Source organism: Myotis myotis, unplaced genomic scaffold, assembly GCF_014108235.1.
Source record: "Myotis myotis isolate mMyoMyo1 unplaced genomic scaffold, mMyoMyo1.p scaffold_m19_p_12, whole genome shotgun sequence".
NCBI classification, from domain to species: domain Eukaryota; kingdom Metazoa; phylum Chordata; class Mammalia; order Chiroptera; family Vespertilionidae; genus Myotis; species Myotis myotis.
Genome location: NW_023416316.1, coordinates 72,040,731 through 72,058,322, shown reverse-complemented (window position 1 = coordinate 72,058,322; position 17,592 = coordinate 72,040,731). Strand labels below are relative to the sequence as shown.

General features: G+C 43.5%; 1 pseudogene; it reads right to left on the bottom strand.

The window, feature by feature from the left end:
* Window positions 1-6,572: 6,572 nt before the first annotated feature.
* Window positions 6,573-7,459, bottom strand: LOC118666823 (annotated as a pseudogene).
* Between the last annotated feature and the right edge of the window lie 10,133 nt (window positions 7,460-17,592).

Here is a 17,592-nt window from a genome sequence, read left to right as displayed (position 1 = left end):
AGGAAGAAAGAAAGACGGAGCACAGGAGACACAGAGCAGCCTGCAGCCCTCCAGCACCCCAGGAAGGTCTGTCACTGTGTCTATCTAACCAATGACCCTCCAAAGTTATGGCTGTTCCTTCACTTCCTCTTTCAAATTCCTCTTTTGGACAAATCTAACCGGGACCCACGCAGGGAGGAGATGCAGGCAACAAGCTCCCATCTTAACAAAATTGACAGAGGATATCACAGATACCATGACACATCATATGTATTCTGTTCTGATCAAGACCTTTAAATTAAATTGGGCATAAGGAAGTCTATACATAACCAGTTTGCCCCTATCTTTATCAATCTAAACCTCTGGCACAGCCTGCCGTATGCGTACATTTTGTCTTGTCACAACTTGTCCCAATTGGAAAGAGCCTGTTATTGGACAATGGCTGTTTGCACTATGGAAGTAGCAGTGCTTTCTACTCATTGTATGTAGCTGAGGAAAGTCTACACTGACATACTCACGTTTCTACCACTCTTCATGCTGTAGAGACAAAATCTCATTAACTCCAGAGCTGATTTGATTCTGTTCATACATCAGCTACCCATCAGTGTCAGATCACGGGAATTTCGTTGTAAGAGATACAAGGACAGCAGCCAGAAGAAATGTCTAACTATTGCTTCATTTTCATCCCAGTGTTTAGCACAGTGATTACCCATAATAAGGAGCACTTACTGGGGTGTCTGATAAAATAACACAAAAAAGGTTGGTCTTTCAGTAACACTCATTTGTTTCATCTTTATTAAGCTTCTACTAGGTGCCACACAGGTGTGTGCATTTGGGATTAAACAACCCATACTGTGGGGAAATTTTCAATAATGATACCAGAACACAAAATAAGAGAAAACCCCAAGGATTCAGCTTGATTGTATGTAAAAATCATTCCCATCAAAGTCCCTTTAGAAACCACCAAGACTATCATCTCTCTATAATATAATTAGGAATGTCATTAGTATATACCAGATTAATTTTGATCATGTTTTGTTTAGTTCCTCACTTATACCTGCTTTGTGCTTTGTCTACTCTTGCTTGAGAGGGCATTGTTATTTGCTTAGGATTTTTAAAAATTTTAGGGATTCTAAGTGTTGTCATAAAGAGGGACTAGCTTTTGCTCATCACTCTGAAAAGAGTCTTATTATTTTATAATCACATAATGAGTTCTTGGAGCATTCTCTTTAAAAGGATAGATGCCATATTCAAGAAAATATGTTATTAAAATTTCATAACCTGAAAACAGCCATTTGTGGTTCTTTCAGTACTTAGGGCTCCTTCAAGATAGTGTTTGCAGTTCTCCTACAGTGCATTATTTATGACGATAAAGGGAGAGTAAAGCACTCTGCGTTATTAAAAGAAATGTTGGCTGGTGCAATATGAGCAGTGTGGTAGCTTATGGATTTTGCTAAGTTCACCTTCTTTCTGGCCCCACAATATCATGGAAAGAGAGTGGGCTCTGGAGTCACCAGACTTGGGTTCAAACTCTTCTCCATCACTTTCTAGCCAAAAATCTGATGGCAGGTTTCATATTCACTCCAAGGCTCAGAGCCCTTATCTATAAAGTGGGAATGATTATTTTTAGTTTGAGCCAAATGCTATTGCCGCTACTCAACCATTTTTGACTTAGAAAAGTGACCGTTGTATGTGGTTCGGCCTAGTGTATCGGCAGGGGATGAAACGGCCTAGTGCAGTGGTTCTCAACCTTCCTAATGCCGCGACCCTTTAATACAGCTCCTCATGTTGTGGTGACCCCCAACCATAAAATTATTTCCATTGCTACTTAATAACTGTAATTTTGCTACTGTTATGAATCGTAATGTAAATATCTGATATGCAGGATGTATTTTCATTGTTACAAATTGAACATAATTAAAGCATAGTGATTAATCACAAAACAATATGTAATTATATATTCAACGTGTTTTTCAATGGTCTTAGGCGACCCCTGTGAAAGGGTCATTCGACCCCCAAAGGGGTCGCGACCCACAGGTTGAGAACCGCTGACCTAGTGTATTGGCAGGGGATCGGCAGGGGATGAAACACTACAGATGATGGAGCCCTCGGCTGCCCACCTGCAACACAGTCAGTGCTCAGTGGATGTTCACCTGAGGGTGCTGCCTCTCACCTGGCCGGACTTCAGGAGCACTTACTGGGGTGTTTGCATCTGTTTTCTTCAGGTGATAGCATCTCTGAGCTTCTGGCTCCTCTGAGCTTTACTTTGACATCTTCCTACTCTAGTAAGGCCTCAAAGCAGAACTGCAATCATCATCTTGAGCCATTTTTTCTAAACCTATGATCCCTTTCACTCCAAAACCCAAATCACAAGTTATGGAGTCAGAGAAACAGAATGTCAAACTGGTGAGAGTAGCCACAATCTATATGCTGGAACTGAGATGCCTGCCTTCAACCCTCCAATCAGTAGGGGACAGAATATAGAGATTACAATTGATATGTCGATATTGGTAACAAAAATCTCCAGCGTCTGACCTGTAAGTTTCTTTAAGTGGAGGGCGCAGAGTTGCAGTTCAATGTTTCTCTCTTTAGCAAGAGAAATGACCTTGCAAAGTTGGAAAATCTGTCCTCCCGTGGCCTCTCGGCTATTTAGTGGTCTGCCTCCTGTTTCCTGGATCCTTCGCGAAGGCCTGGAGCCCAGTGCCTGCCTTGTGCCCACCGGATTCGCAAGCTGGCGGTTCAGTGGCCATGAGGATGGTGCGGTTTTTATGAGCCACACTGCCATCTTCTGGGGAATCGCACTCATAGCCAGCTGTTCAAGTGTTAGTGCCGATGCTCCAAATCAAAGCGAAGCTCTACTTACCGCACTGGACCTATTCCAAGAGCTGAAATGATCATGTCGACGATAAAATGTGGACAATGCTCAGGCTTACAGCTGTCCTCGCTGTTTCAAAAGCACCTCCCATGAAGAGTACAGCTGATGAAACAGGAAAAGAGGAGAAAATGCATAAGAGAGGTGTCATTATTTTGGAAAGATAGGAGTGGATGGAATGGGTGTGGGGAAGAAGCAAAGAAGACGAAAAGGACACAGTCCACAGCGATTGGGTCTGGATCATGGGGACTTAGTAAAACAACAGACACGTATTGTCCCACAGTCTGGAGGCCAGAAGTCCGAAAGCAAGTTGGCAATGGGGCAGCGTTCTCGCTGGAGGCTCCAATCTGCTCGGGGTCTTTCAGCATCTGGTGCCACCGGCAGCCTCAGCATCCCAGTCTCTGGCTCTTCCACATCACGTGGCATTCTCCATGCTTCTGCGTTTCCTCTCCTCCTAGAAGGACGCCAGTCATGGAGGAGCAGGGGCCCACCCCACTCCGCCATGGCCTCATCTTAGCTAAGGTCCCATTCTGAGGTGCTGGGAAGCACACGGGCATTGGGTTCAGATCTTGGCTCAGCTACTGATTAGCGGTTTAACCTTGAGCAAACTGTTGGCTCTTTCTGAGCATTTGTTTGCTCCTCTATAAGGTGAGGACGAGAGTACCAACCCACGGGCCTTCTGTAAGGATGAACGTAAAGGGCTTAGCCTGTGCCTGGTGCAGGGTAAGTTCCAAGCAGGAGAAAGCTATCATTTTTGCTTTCACTGCCAAAAAAAAAAAAAAAAATGCTTAACCAATTTAAAGAGAGGAGAAAAAAGGGTCACACACTCTCTGGACCAAAACATGTCATTTAAATCAAGAGGACTTTGGGAGCACAATTCTACGTAACATTCTTTTCTCTCTGCATTACGTTGATCCTAGTAAGACATTCAGATTTGGCCCAGCAGACATTAGCTCGCCGTGAACTGACTGTTTCTCATGCAAGTGATAACAATTGGGTCTATTTCAGTCTCGTGTGGCAGCCTTGCGAGAGAGGCATTATTATAAAATCTAAGTGTGCCTATAGCTACCTTCCCCAGCCTGCCCCACGACCACCCCAGCGCTGTGCAAGCCTGACTTTCTGGGACACGGTTCCTTTTAACCCGACTCCTTGACACCAAGACCTTGGTGTTAGAAGGGAGCTGTGAGATTCCCCTCCTCAGCCTGCGTACTCTCTTCATGAAGGTTGGGTATGGAGGATACAGAGGTGTTATCTGGGAAGGCCATGGTATCCGCTTATTAGAAATCACCAGCATGGAAGATGTATTCCTTTTCCAATACATTAGAAGCTCAAGAGGCCAGGACTTTCCCATGGGAGGAAGGAGGTTGAGGAAATTCCAGAGGCTGGCACTGTGGGGTCCCTTTTTACCGCAGGGAAGGTAGTGAAAATTGAGTTACCTAAGAGCCTCTGAGCGGCAACCATTTGCCAGCTGAGAGAAAAGCCCCCAAGTCATCAACGGCGGTATTTACATGAGCAAAATGTTCCATGCGCTCCCCTAAAAATGTCCATGTGGCTCTGTGTGTACATGTGTTTACAGAACGTGCAAATAAATACGGGTAGAATATGAAACACATGCGCCTGTGTTTACAAGACATGCATCCACTTATGCTAATGAGATCACTCCCGTCTGAGAACAAACGGCCATTATCTACAGAAGTGCTACGAACTTGGGAGATTGCTGGGATTTTTGTCCTCACACTTGGAGAAACTGAGTCACGTGTTTTTTGTCATAAAAGGCTCCTTCTTGTTTCTAGTAAGAAGCACAGGAGCTAGAAAGAAAGTCACCCTCGGAAATCCGGTGTTCACCACAGGGGAGCTTTAAGCTCACAGTTCACGCCAGGGCTCCTGAGAATGGACATCCCACGAACTCATGTATTCATCGTAGCACACTTCCCAGCGCCCCCACCACCTGGTGAGCACAAAACTCTCCGGGGAGCCTCAGGTGTTCAACATGCGTATTTCTGAGCCCCACCTTCAAAAGGTCTAATGAGGTACGTCTCAGGGAGCACCAGGGACCTGCACTCTTAGCATGTGCCCTGCGGGAGGCGGGGCCGGAACGCTGCCCTCATGCCCTCCAGGTGGAATGAAGAGCAGTTAGTTGTCTTTTTTAAAAAATGGGGGGGGGGGGGGCGGAGAGGGGGCGGTGGCTCAATGCACCTTTGGAAATCCGGCTGCATTGGTAGCTCACGCTTTTGAGGTCGCAGGGCCCCGGCCAGTGGGAATAGAGGTGTGAATAGAGGTGTGCGCGTTGGTGCCCCTCGTCAAACAAACCCGCTGTGGACCACGCCCTGGCTGAGCAGCGCCCACCCCTGGTGCAACAGACCCATGTCGCCATCGCGCAGCTTCCTCCCAGCGCAGCCTCTTTCATGACCTTATTATAACCAGGAAATTGCCATTGGTGTGAGGCATTTAACTACTACAGAGGAGAGGCCTTGCTCAGATTTCACCAGCGCCCACATGCACACCTTGATGTGCACGCGTGTAATTCTGTCACGTGTGCAGATTTGTATAATTACAATCACCATCAGCTGCAGAGCTCTCCCTCACCACAAAAGTCGATGTTACCCCTTTATAGTCACCCTCTCCCCCCCCACCTGTCCCACCCAGACCCCTGGAAACCACTGATCTGTTTCCATTTGAGCAACATTTTAAAATATGAAATAGAACAGAGCGAATGGAAAATAAGAGAGGAGAAAATATCAGTGCAATTCAAAGGAGAGGAGGGAGCATTGATTGGGGAAACTTTTATCCTGTTATATATGCATGTGTATGTGCATGTATATAGGTATAGGCATAGGTCAGGGTATAGGTACTGTGTTGTGTTAGGAAATATATTTTTGCCCTAGCCAGTATGGCTCAGGGGATAAAGAGCATCAGCCCGAAGACTGAAGGGTCCTGGGTTCAATTCTGGTCAAGGGCATGTACCTCGGTTGCAGGCTCTATCCCTGGCCCTGGTAGGGGAGCGAGCAGGGGGCAACCAATCAATGTGTCTCTCTCACATCGATGTCTCTCCCCCTCCCTTCAATTCTCTCCAAAAGTCAATGGAAAAGTGTCCTTGGGTGAGGATTAACAAAAAGAAATTATATTTTTTATGGAGAGTTGCAAGTAGAAAATAAAATAAAACTGAGAAATGCACCGATAACAAGACAGCCTCCAGCCTCAGCAAAACCTCCCTGCCTCCCCAGGCTCACAATCGTGGGTGGCGTAGAGGCCTTTGTCCTCCTCTGAGAGCTGCTACTGTCCTGCAGGCCTTTAGTTAATGACTATCTGCTTCAGATTTGGATGGAAATTCACCATGTGAACCCTCAGTGTTTGGATATTCCCACGTAGACCTGCAGCTGGGGACAAAGGGAACAGAAGAGATATAGGGGCTCAAGGGCTGTCCAAGTTCTGGCTTCCCCGGGCCCAGCCTCCCTGGGGCTTAAAAGCTAACTGAAGCCAAGTGATAAGCCCCTCAGCTCTGACTCCCCAAAGGGGCAGATAATGATGTTCCTGGGACATTTTTTTTCATCCATGAGCCATTTAATGGTGTGCTTTGTACACTCATGCAATCTCAGAAAATCCTGAAGGACTCATCACAATTTTAAATAATATTTGTTAGCATTCTAATTCACTTTAAGAGAAGTAAGCCTTTATTTCCTTGTTTCACAAATGAAGATGGCCCAGTAGTTGTTTTTGGTGATTAGAGACCAAATTCCATGTCCTTGTCTGACTCCTCTTACTCTTCCTTGGCTTCCACCTTGGCTGGGGCTGCGGCAGCAGCAGGGGCAGCAAGAGGTGTCAGCAGCAGCCACCGGGGCAGCGGCCACGGGGGCAGCAGCCACAAATGCAGATGGGTTGCCAGGAAGGCCTTGACCTTTTCAGAAGTGGGGAGGTAATCAGTCTCCACAGACAAAACCAGGACCCACTTGTGTCCACTGATGATAGAATGGGGCCTGGGGGCAGCAGCTGGGTAAGCAGGCTGCGGACACCCTGCAGGAAGCGAGAACGCAGCGTGCTCTGGGCTGTGGAGCACTTCAGGTTGTAGACGCCACCACTGGCAACACCTGCTGGGTGATCCGCTCAAGGGAGAAGGGGGAGGTGGTCTCATTGGCTCCCACTATGTCTCCGGTCTTAGCCAGCTGCATGTCTCTCAGGGTTTCAGTGGTGCCCCTGGAGACTGTGATGACGGCTGAAGCCTGGAAGACGGTCTCGGGCCTCAGATTAGTATTCACACGCGGCAGTGGCACCAGCATGGGTGGTATCTGGCACGTTTTTGGCCAGCAGCATGCCCCTGATCTCTGTGAGGTTCTCCCTGCCGTGCAGAAACCCCACATTCCCCTGGATCTGAGGCACCAGTTCCTCCGGAGCTGAGGTGTTTTCCAGATGTGCTTGCATGGCCTTGCACATCCCAGTCTTGCCCATCAGCACTACAGCCTTCCTGCTCAGAGACGTGAGGATCTGATGCATCTATTTGCTTGGAACCCCCATTGTCTGCTCCCACAATGAGTGTTTTGTATAATCATCCCCAAATTAGATGATCTTAAAGAAGAAATAGAGCTCCCAGGTAGCCCTGTCTTCCCTGGGCATCATGGCCGTGCATTTGGGATTGTCACACAGGTTTAAAAACAATGTCACTTTCACAAAGACTCCTGATAAAAAGAGGCATTAACATTCTAAATAATATATTTCATATTAATAACAGGGGAAATATTTTATAAAAAATATATCTGGCTAGAAAGTAAATGGATGGATGCATAGATGAGATTCCCATTGATGTTTTTCTTATTCATTTTTCTAATGCCTTAGAGCAGTGGTTCTCAACCTTCTGGCCCTTTAAATACAGTTCCTCATGTTGTGACCCAACCATAAAATTATTTTCATTGCTACTTAATAACTGTAATGTTTTTACTGTTATGAATTGTAATATAAGTATCTGATATGCAGGATAGTCTTAGGCGACACCTGTGAAAGGGTCGTTCGATTGCCAAAGGGGTCGCGACCCACAGGTTGAGAACCGTTGCCTTAGAGCATCCTGACTCAAATGCACAGGTCATTGCAAAAGGCAAGTGTTTGGTGAACTTATCAAATACCTTCAGAAGCAATGCGGAGCTTCCTCCCTAGGCTGCCTCTTAGCACCCTGCAGCTGTGATGTTGACCCACTTGTCCTGCTCAAAAGCTGAGAGCTGGAATGTTTCAGTTTGGGAGATAGTGGTGAGTGGGTGGGTGCCTAATCCATTCTGAGGTTGCAGATAACCCTGGAAGTAATTTCTTCATGTTCTGTTGCAACATTTGGACATGAGTTTTACATAATCAACACTACGCCATTGACCGATTTCATCAGTGAGTGAAGGAGTTGGGAAAAGTCCAGCTCTCGGGGGCCGAGCCATTAGCAATACAGCCTGGCTGTCTTACGAAGTTTGACAGCCTATTCTCGATGCTAAGAATTTTTATAGTTTGGGCCTGAAGTGATTGATTCAGGTCTTTCAAGATACTAAAAATGTGCTGCCAGATGTCACTTGTGCAGACATTCCGAAATCACAGAAATGATCTTTAGTACAATCACCATTCTTCACTTCAAAACCTCGGGTGAGCATTCCTTACTTTGATGGCCATCATAGTTTATTTGGGGAAAGCAATGTCTCGTGTTTGCTACTCCATTCTTGCCACAACAAAAACTGCAACTTCTCCATTTTCTAAATACTGACGCAGGATCTCAGGAGAATGTCATCGACCATTGGCTCGCCTCTGGGGAGAGCCCTGGTGTGGTTTGACGTTCAGATGCAGCCTTTTTTTCTTTACCTGGTGACACCCCCTCTTGTAGGCACAGAGCTCACCCCCAGTCAGCAATGATTCATGACAGGCTGTTTAGGTCACATTACATCTTCCAGGTTCTTTAATCAAACACACACGTGTCAGCTTCCCATAGCACGGGCTCTCGTTGGTGACCAGCAACGACAAAGTCATTGATTCTTCTTCCTCATACAAACAAGTACTATGGCAGGGACAACCGTGTGTTGTCCCCACATGGTTTCCTCCTGGCATTTCCCAAAGTGTCATGTCCAGGCCAAGGTAGTTAAGAGCTGATGTGCCTTCTCCATCCCTTTTCATGCAGCAATGTGCTTGGAAGACCCTGTGCTACACGGCCCAGCTACAACACGGAAGGGGGCACCCGGCTGCCTCAGACTTAATAAAGGCATGGTTTCAGGGTTCAGCTGTTGTTCCATGTAGTCCAGCCTAACTTGATTTGTAAATAGGCCAAAAGTTGATTTGTCCTATGGATATGGCATTTTAATCCAGCTGTAAAGTAGCTGCTCAGACACACATGATAGTGTTGGCCTTTCCACATTTGCTGCCACTGGATTTTATGTGATGTCCACAGAGATGTTTTATACAGGAACTTTGTGAATAAATTTTTCTCCTGGCATAACAGTAATAAATTTGGGACTGCTTTTATCAGATTTTTGGCAGCAAAGCAATCTACTTGTTTTTCCTGAAAGGAGTGGGAGTCTGAATGATGTATCTATGGTTTCTTCTTTGTCCTTAGCAACAACATTGCATACTGCAAAGCATTATCTTGTACTTGTCCTATAAAAACTCAGTTGTTCAACTAGAGAGCTCAGAGTGTTTTGTATGGAAATATTGCAGAAGTTTGACAAAGTTTCTTAGAGGATTTTTCTGTTTCTTAGGTGAAATAATCGTTTGTTTGATTCATACAGACTCATATTCCATATTCACAAGAGACTCCTACCCACTGTTTCAATGTGGGGTGCTTTTCTGAGTTGGAGGTTATGTTATTGTGCTCATTACTTTCTCTGGGCCTCAGTGAACTGAATTTGAAACGGTAATCCAGTGTGCTAAATTGGGAATATAGCATAAATGTTTTAACCCAGGTCCGAAAGAAAAGCAGAGCCTGAGGCAAGGATTCAAGTTTTGATATTTCATTTGGGAGGAGCAAGCCTAGGGCAGTGAAGATGAGGGAAAGGGGCTCAGGGGCAAGAAAAGATGTGAATCCATGTGATGTAACACATTTCCACACTGGCCGTGGCATCACCATGAGCCAGGAAGAGAAACAGTGGGCTGTGCACGTCCACTCCCCAAGGGGGACTTCTCTGAGAGGGGTACCACTGCATGGAAGAGGCGGGATTTATCTGCCCAACTAATACTGTCTTCTATATCCCAGGGGTCAGTGTATACCCCCAATGGCCGGACACCCCTCACCACTGGGTTGTGCCATCTTACCCCTTGCGGCTTCTTAGGTTCCTTTCTGTCCTCTATCAAATGAAGATAATATAAGGCCTCCTTTATGAAGTGCCCTGAAGATTAAATCTGATAATAAATTTAAAACCTTAGTCACAGCATGTACTCACATAAAGGATTGCTAAAGGGAAAGATCCTGGGAACTCCTAAATGCTCAGCTTTTGAGCAGAGAGTTCCCATTCATCTATGAAATGACAAGAACTTGTGATCAGCAAGCACAAAGGGACAGCGGAGACCTCTGGGTGTGGTGACAGACTTAGAACCTGGTGCCACAATGATGGCAACTAGTTTGACCATATTCATGAGAGTGGAGGGAAAGAATGGAATCCAAAAATGTTTCTGCAGGAACAAGCAAAAATTAAACGACTTGAGATGGAAAAGACCAATGGCCAAACACAATAGCTTATAATGGCTCCCTCAAGAAAAGGTCTATTTCAATATTGTTCCAGGAATTCAGAAAGTGCTGGAAATCATTTATTCCACCTTGTTTCTGCCTTTTCTTTCTTTCTTTTTCTTTTAATTTTTTTTTTTTTGTAAATTAAGTTTACATCTCCATCTGTTGTCTCACTGGGGCAGAGTTACTCCTTTAAATCTGGGAGGTAAGAAAGTCAAAGTTCCAAGACTTGGCTCTCGACTTTCCACCACGTGTGAGTGGCACAGTTACAGGTTTCACTACGGAGTGGCAACCCCACTGCATTTCAGCCAAGAACCTCATGCTCAAGAAAAAAACATCTCCAGCCCTGCTGGAAACAGAGCCGGTGTTAACGCAGCCAAATTAAACCCTGAAGCCAAGACATTTAAAAGTGGTTGTTCTCATGTTACTTGTTACTTCTTTACAGGGCGCACAACCAAATACCTTAATTCTCTGTTGAGTCCCTTAAGGACACAATTTTTCAGTCAGAAAATACATCTTGAGATTTGGGCTGGGACTATGAACATTAATATGAACTAGTAGCTCCACAAAGTAGGCATTCTGATCATCTCATTTTCAGAGGTCAAACTGACCTTGGAAACTGAATGACTTGTCCAAAGTCAAAGTGTTAGTTACTGGCTGGCAGGGATTTGAACTCAGGACCAAGGTTCAGATCAGACTGTGAGGAGCCTTACCTGCTAGACCTGTGTGGGGTAATGGGTAAAGCAGAAAGAATGCAAGAGGAGTGAGCCTCGGTCCTCAGACTAATAATCCAGTTGGGGAGAAAGTCTAGATCTCCAAGCAGTAGCACAGTGGTGTGCAGGATGGAATGGAGCCGGGAATACAGGGCCAGGGAAGGGTTTAGAAGAGAGTAAAGGGGGGATAAATAGTGGTGGAAGGAAACTTGCCTTGACTTGGGGTGGTGAACACACAATACAATATACAGATGATGTGTTATAGACTTGTACCCCTGAAACCTATATAATTTAATTAACCAATAAATTCAATAAAAAATAGGCTCTGGCCAGGCAGTTCAATTGGTTAGAGCGTCATCCTGATACACCATGGTTGTGGGTTTGATCTCCGGTCATAAATAAGTGGAACAACAAATTCTCTCTCTCTCTCTCTCTCTCTCTCTCTCTCTCTCTCTCTCTCTCTCTCTCCCTCCCTTCCTCCCTCTCAAAAAGCAACAAAATTAAAAAATAAAGGAAGGAAGGAAGGAAGGAAGGAAGGAAGGAAGGAAGGAAGGAAGAAGGGAAGGAAGGAAAGGAGGGAAGAAGAAAGGGAAGAGGAGTTCACCTTCCCTCAGAGGTTTCACTGGGGAATGAGCATACGGTGGCCAGATTGGGACCTTTTAGGCCTGGGTTTGAGTCCTGGACCTGCTCCACCCTTCACCTCTTTGAGCCTCAGTGTCCTCCTCATATGTAAAATGAAAACAGCAACAACAGCTGCCTCACAAGGGTCTTGTGAGCATGAAATGAGACCATGTAGGAAAACACGCTATCAAATGTTCTACAGTATAGGCTGTTCTTAGTGACAGACAGAAAGGGGCAAAGGGAGGCTCTGTTCATGACTTGGCTTTATGAAGTATGAATATATGTGTGGATACAGTGATGGTACCACCACTAACTGTGCATGTCCATGTGGACAGTTACGGACCCCAAGGTCAGGGATGGAAACACGGATTTAGGAATCGTCAGCAGAGAGAGGAGTGAGTGCAAGGTCGCTTTTTGTCAGGAAGAGGGAGCAAGTTTAAATAGAGGGTGGACCACAATAGACAGATATGGAATCTGGTTGGAGTTAGTATAGTATTCAAGCTACACACTCAGTCTGCAAGAAATGTAACATTTAATTAGTTAGTTTATTTGGAACAATTCAGAGGTTTTTAGTATATTCATAATTATTCACTGAATTAGTGAATATCACCCCAAAGAGAAATCTCATAGCATTAGCCATCAGTCCATTCCTTCTACCCTCAGCACCTGGCAGTGATTAATCTACTTTCTGCCTCCATGGTCTTCCTTATTGTGGACAATTTATGTAAGTGAAAACATACATGTGGCCTTTTGTGTTTTCCAGATTTCTCCATATTGTAGCATAAATCAAAACTTTATTTCCTTCTATTGATGAACTAGAGGCCCAATGCACAAAATTCATGCAAGAGTAGGCCTTCCTCCCCCCCCCCCAGCTGCTGGCACTGGCTTCCTTCTGGCACCCGGGACCCAGGCTTCCCTCACAGCCCCAGCTTCGTCTGAAAGGTTGTCCAGAAGGATGCCGGGAAGGATGTCTGGTCTAATTAGCATATTACACTTTTATTATTATAGATAATATTCCATTGTATAGAACTAACACAGTTGTTTAAGCAACCATCAATTCATGAACATTTAGATTGTTTGCACTCTTGATATTTAGAATAATGCTGCAATGAGCATTTGTGTACAAGCTTTTGAGTGGACATATGTTTTCAATTCTCTTGAGTATATATCTAGGAGTGCAATTATTCAAATCCTTTGCCTATTTTTTTAAAAATTGGGTTATTTGCCTTTTTACTTTTGAGTTTTAAGAGTTCTTTATATATTTTTAAAAAATGTATTGTTGACAGTATTATAGATGTCCCCCATTTCTCCCCTTGGCCCCCTCCATCCAGCCCCTCCCTGCCTCAGGCCTTCCCACAATATTGTCTGTGTCCATGGGTTATATACTTTTGATATAAGTTCCTTGTCTGTTATATGATTTGCAAATATTTTTTCCCATTCTGTGCATTGTCTTTTCACTTTTTTAGTACTGTCCTTTACATGACAGCACAAAGGTTTTTAATTTTTGATAAAGTCTAATTTAACTTTTTAAAAAATTGCTCATATTTGTTATGTAATAGCTAAAAAATAAAACCACTGCCTAGTTTGAAGTCACAAAGGTTAGCACCTATATTTTCTAAGAGTTTTCTAGTTATAGTGAGGTCTTCCATCCATTTAGAATTAGTTTTTGTATGTGGTATAGTATGGGTCCAACTTTATTCTTTTGCACCTGGATATCTGGCTGCCCAAGCCTCATTTGTTGAAAAAATTATTCTTTCCTCATTGAATTTTCTACCGCACTTGTCAAAAATCAATTGTCCATAAATGTAATAGCTTATTTCTGGACTTTCAGTTCTATTCCATGGATATATATGTCTACCCTTATGCCACTATCATACTGTCATGATTATTATAGTTTCAAAGAGGAAGTATGAGTTTTTCTACTTTATTCTTTTCAGGCTTGTTTTGGTTATTTTGGGGTTTTTTGTATTTCTATATAGATTTTAAGATCAACTTTTCAATTTCTGCTAAAAAGGCAGCTGGGGTGTTGATAAGATAGTAATGGTGTTGAATCTGTAAAACAATTTGAGGAGTATTGTCATCTTAATAATATTAAGTCTTCCAATCTATGAACATGGGATGTCTTTCTATTTTTTAGGTCTTTTTTAAATTTATTTCAACCATATTTTATAGTTTTCAGTATATGTCTTACATTTTTTGTTTAATTTACTCCTAAATATATAATTATTTTTGATGCTGTTATAAATTGAACTGTTTTCTTAATTTCATTCTTGGATTGTTCATTACTAGTGTTTATAAATACAATAGATTTTTGTATGTTGGTTCTGTATTCTGAAAACTTACTCTGTTTAATTCTATTATTTTTTTAGTGTGTGTGTTCTTCAGAATTTTCTATATAAAAATAATGTCATCCACGAATACAAATGGTTTTACTTCTTCCTTACCAATTTGAATGCCTTTTATTTACTTATTTTGTCTAATTGTCCTGAACTTACTTTATCTTTAAACAACTTTCTTTCTTAAGCTCCTATTCTGCCAGGCTGTGAAATCATAATTATCAGTCCAATTTGGATCTGTCCTACATTTTCTGGGCTTGTGTCCGATTTCTTAAGGGGCTTGTCCAGAATCAAATCATCAATAGAGGAGGGCAGTGTCTGGTCCTGGATACCATCATCATTCTTGTTTTCATCTCATTTTCAGCCACTGATACATGTAGATCACTGCTCTATCCTCCCTGGCCCTGCTGCTGCCTCCTCAGGCCTACAGCTCTGTGTTGTGTTGCTATAGCTCTTGGGTGCTCACAAAACATTCAGTAGCTCCCAGCTTTCTCTGGGCTGCAGGAAACTCTGTTAAGATCGCCTTGGACCTGTCTCCTAAATGCAGCATTGGTCTGTTGGCCTAAGGGTATTAGAAGAACGTGTACCTTGGGCTTTCCCTGGGCATGAGGAACATGGGTGTGTGTTTTTCTGCTTGGGGTCCCTAAAAAACGTGGCGCTAGTCATTTGACCCTGAACCCCAGGGTTTGGCTACAGGTTGAGGCCACCTGCAGAGCCTGTGTCATAGGCATGTCATTCCAGCCGCTCACTCTCTGGGATCCTTTCTGGCTCTGCATTTCCCCTCTAGAGAATCTTCATATGGGCAGAGCCACTTAGGTTGGCTCTTTACTTATGCTCCTAAATTGGTGGTTCTCAGTTGGGGTGACTTGCCTCCCAGGGGATATTTTGCAATGTCTAGAGGCATTTTTGGTTGTTATAACTGGGGATGGAATGGGTGTTACTGCATCTAGAGCAGCGGTTCTCAACCTGTGGGTCACGACCCCTTTGGGGGTCGAATGACCCTTTCACAGAGGTCGCCTAAGACCATCGGAAAACACATATATAATTACATAGTGTTTTTGTGATTAATCACTATGCTTTAATTATGTTCAATTTGTAACAATGAAAATACATCCTGCATATCAGATATTTACGTTACAATTCATAACAGTAGCAAAATTACAGTTATGAAGTAGCAACGAAAATAATTTTATGGTTGGGGGTCACCACAACATGAGGAACTGTATTAAAGGGTAGCGGCATTAGGAAGGTTGAGAACCACTGATCTAGAGGGTAGAGACCAGGCATGCTGCTAAATAATTTACAATGCACAGGGTGCTCCTACAATGAGGAATTATCTGGACTAAAATGTCAATAGGGTAGAGGTGGAGAAATCCTGTAATAAATCTGTTGTTTAAACTTTAAGCCCTTGAGGATCTGGACTTATGAAATACAGTAGGTCCTCGGGTTCCGTTCCTATGGCTATGTAAGTCGCCATATGATTCTCGCCGTAAGTCGGAACTTACCTACATCAGCACCTACGTCACTCATATGGGGCACATATACAGCAGTAATGAATTGAAACAGTAAAAAAAATTTAAAAGAAAGATAACAATTCCTGACCTTTACTTGTGGTAAATACAGTAAATAATGAAAAACATAAAGGACATATGTACATACATCGAAATGACGGAACTTTTTTTTTTTTTAATAAATAAATGGGAGATGGCAACAACCACGAAACAATGTACATGGAGTCCGACGTAACCCGGGGACTGTCTGTAATTTTTTCAAAAGCATTTCAATCTGATTTTCTGTTGCCACATTGCCATCCCTTGGGCATGGAGGCAGGCATATTTGCTCAGGGAAGTATACGAGCAGGAGGAAATAACAAGGAACACATATAGCAAGGAAAACAAATGAGCCATAGACATGCATAAAACATAATAAAAGGATGTTGAATAAAAGAATACCCAGTATTAGTCCTTGTATATAAAGTTCAAAAAACAGGCAAAATTGCTATGTTGGGGAATTCATAGCTGGATGGTAGCAAGGGTATGCTTGCCATAAAAGCCAGGGTAGTGATTACCTCTGTGCTGGGAACTGTGATTAAAAGGACACAGATGAGAATCTAAGGTACTGGCTATGTTCTCTTTCTTGGGCCCTTTAAACAGTGCATTTTTGTTTTACCAACTTCTAAAAAGCCAAAAAAACACACATCACATTAGTCAAAAAACACATTAGACTTAAAAAAATCTCATCTTCCTGGAACAGAGAAAGTACGTAAGTGGAAAAATAGGTAAATTTCAAAAAAAATCTGGGGTTTAGTTCATTGTGATGTACCAATGTCAACCTCATAGTTTTGACATGTCCTATGATAATCTAAGACGTTAATAATTGAGGAAATTGGGTGAGGTATGTATGGGGTCTCTGAACTCTGAGACTTTTCTATAAATCTGGAATTAGTTCAAAATAAAAAGTGTATTTGAAACAAATCTCATCTGAACGTGTTTAAAAATGCCTTCCTCTAGATGCGTGGCTTTTTCTCGCATGGTATGAGCAGTAACAATGAAAATAACAACAGCTGATACTTGCAAAGCACTTATGTTGTACAAGACACTGCTCTGGGCACTTCATACATGCTCACCTACTTCATCCTAACGGAATTCCTAGCATTAGGTTTCATTGTTGTCTCCGTTTTAGCCAGGGGGTAATAGAGATGCAGAGAGGGGACCGGCCCAGCGGGAGGCAGCGAAGAGGGTAGAGCCCAGCAGAGGCAGCCGGCTGGCCCCACAGTCTGTGCTCATGATCAGTTACCACTGAGAGTAGGAAGTACAGAAAAGTACAAAGAAAGAGAAGAAGCCAGTTCCTCAGACGCAAACCGGTATTTTCACTCAGCTTGTTTCCTCCCTGCCTTTCCCCTGATGTTTCCATGTGGCGTACACCAATGTGTTGCCTGGTTTTCTTTTTGCCATGAACATCACATGATGAGCATTTTTCATGCCTCTAAAAGCTAAAAGAGAGCATGAAAGGCCACACAACATTCTGTGTAGAGATGCGTTGCACATTTGTTTCCAATTCCTGTGTCATTAGATAGAAGGCTGCCATGAACATCCTCATTCTTCATTTATGCTTACCTCTTTGATTATTTGTTCAGTTTCTTCTTCTTTTTTTCCCCACTTTTTCCCTGTGTTTTCCCACCACAACTTACTATGGCAAGAAGTTCTTTAAGTACACATGATACCACTTTAGCATGAAAATTTGCAAGCTTTTAAAATTCTCTACCTCATACCCTCAATATTCTCCCTTAGGCTTTAAGAGTAAAGGGCAGATTTCCCGGTCCGGACGTGAGGAAGCAATGGTGAGTGGTGGAAGGGAGGGAGGCGCCCTCGTGAAGCAGGATTGAGGCAGTGATGGCAA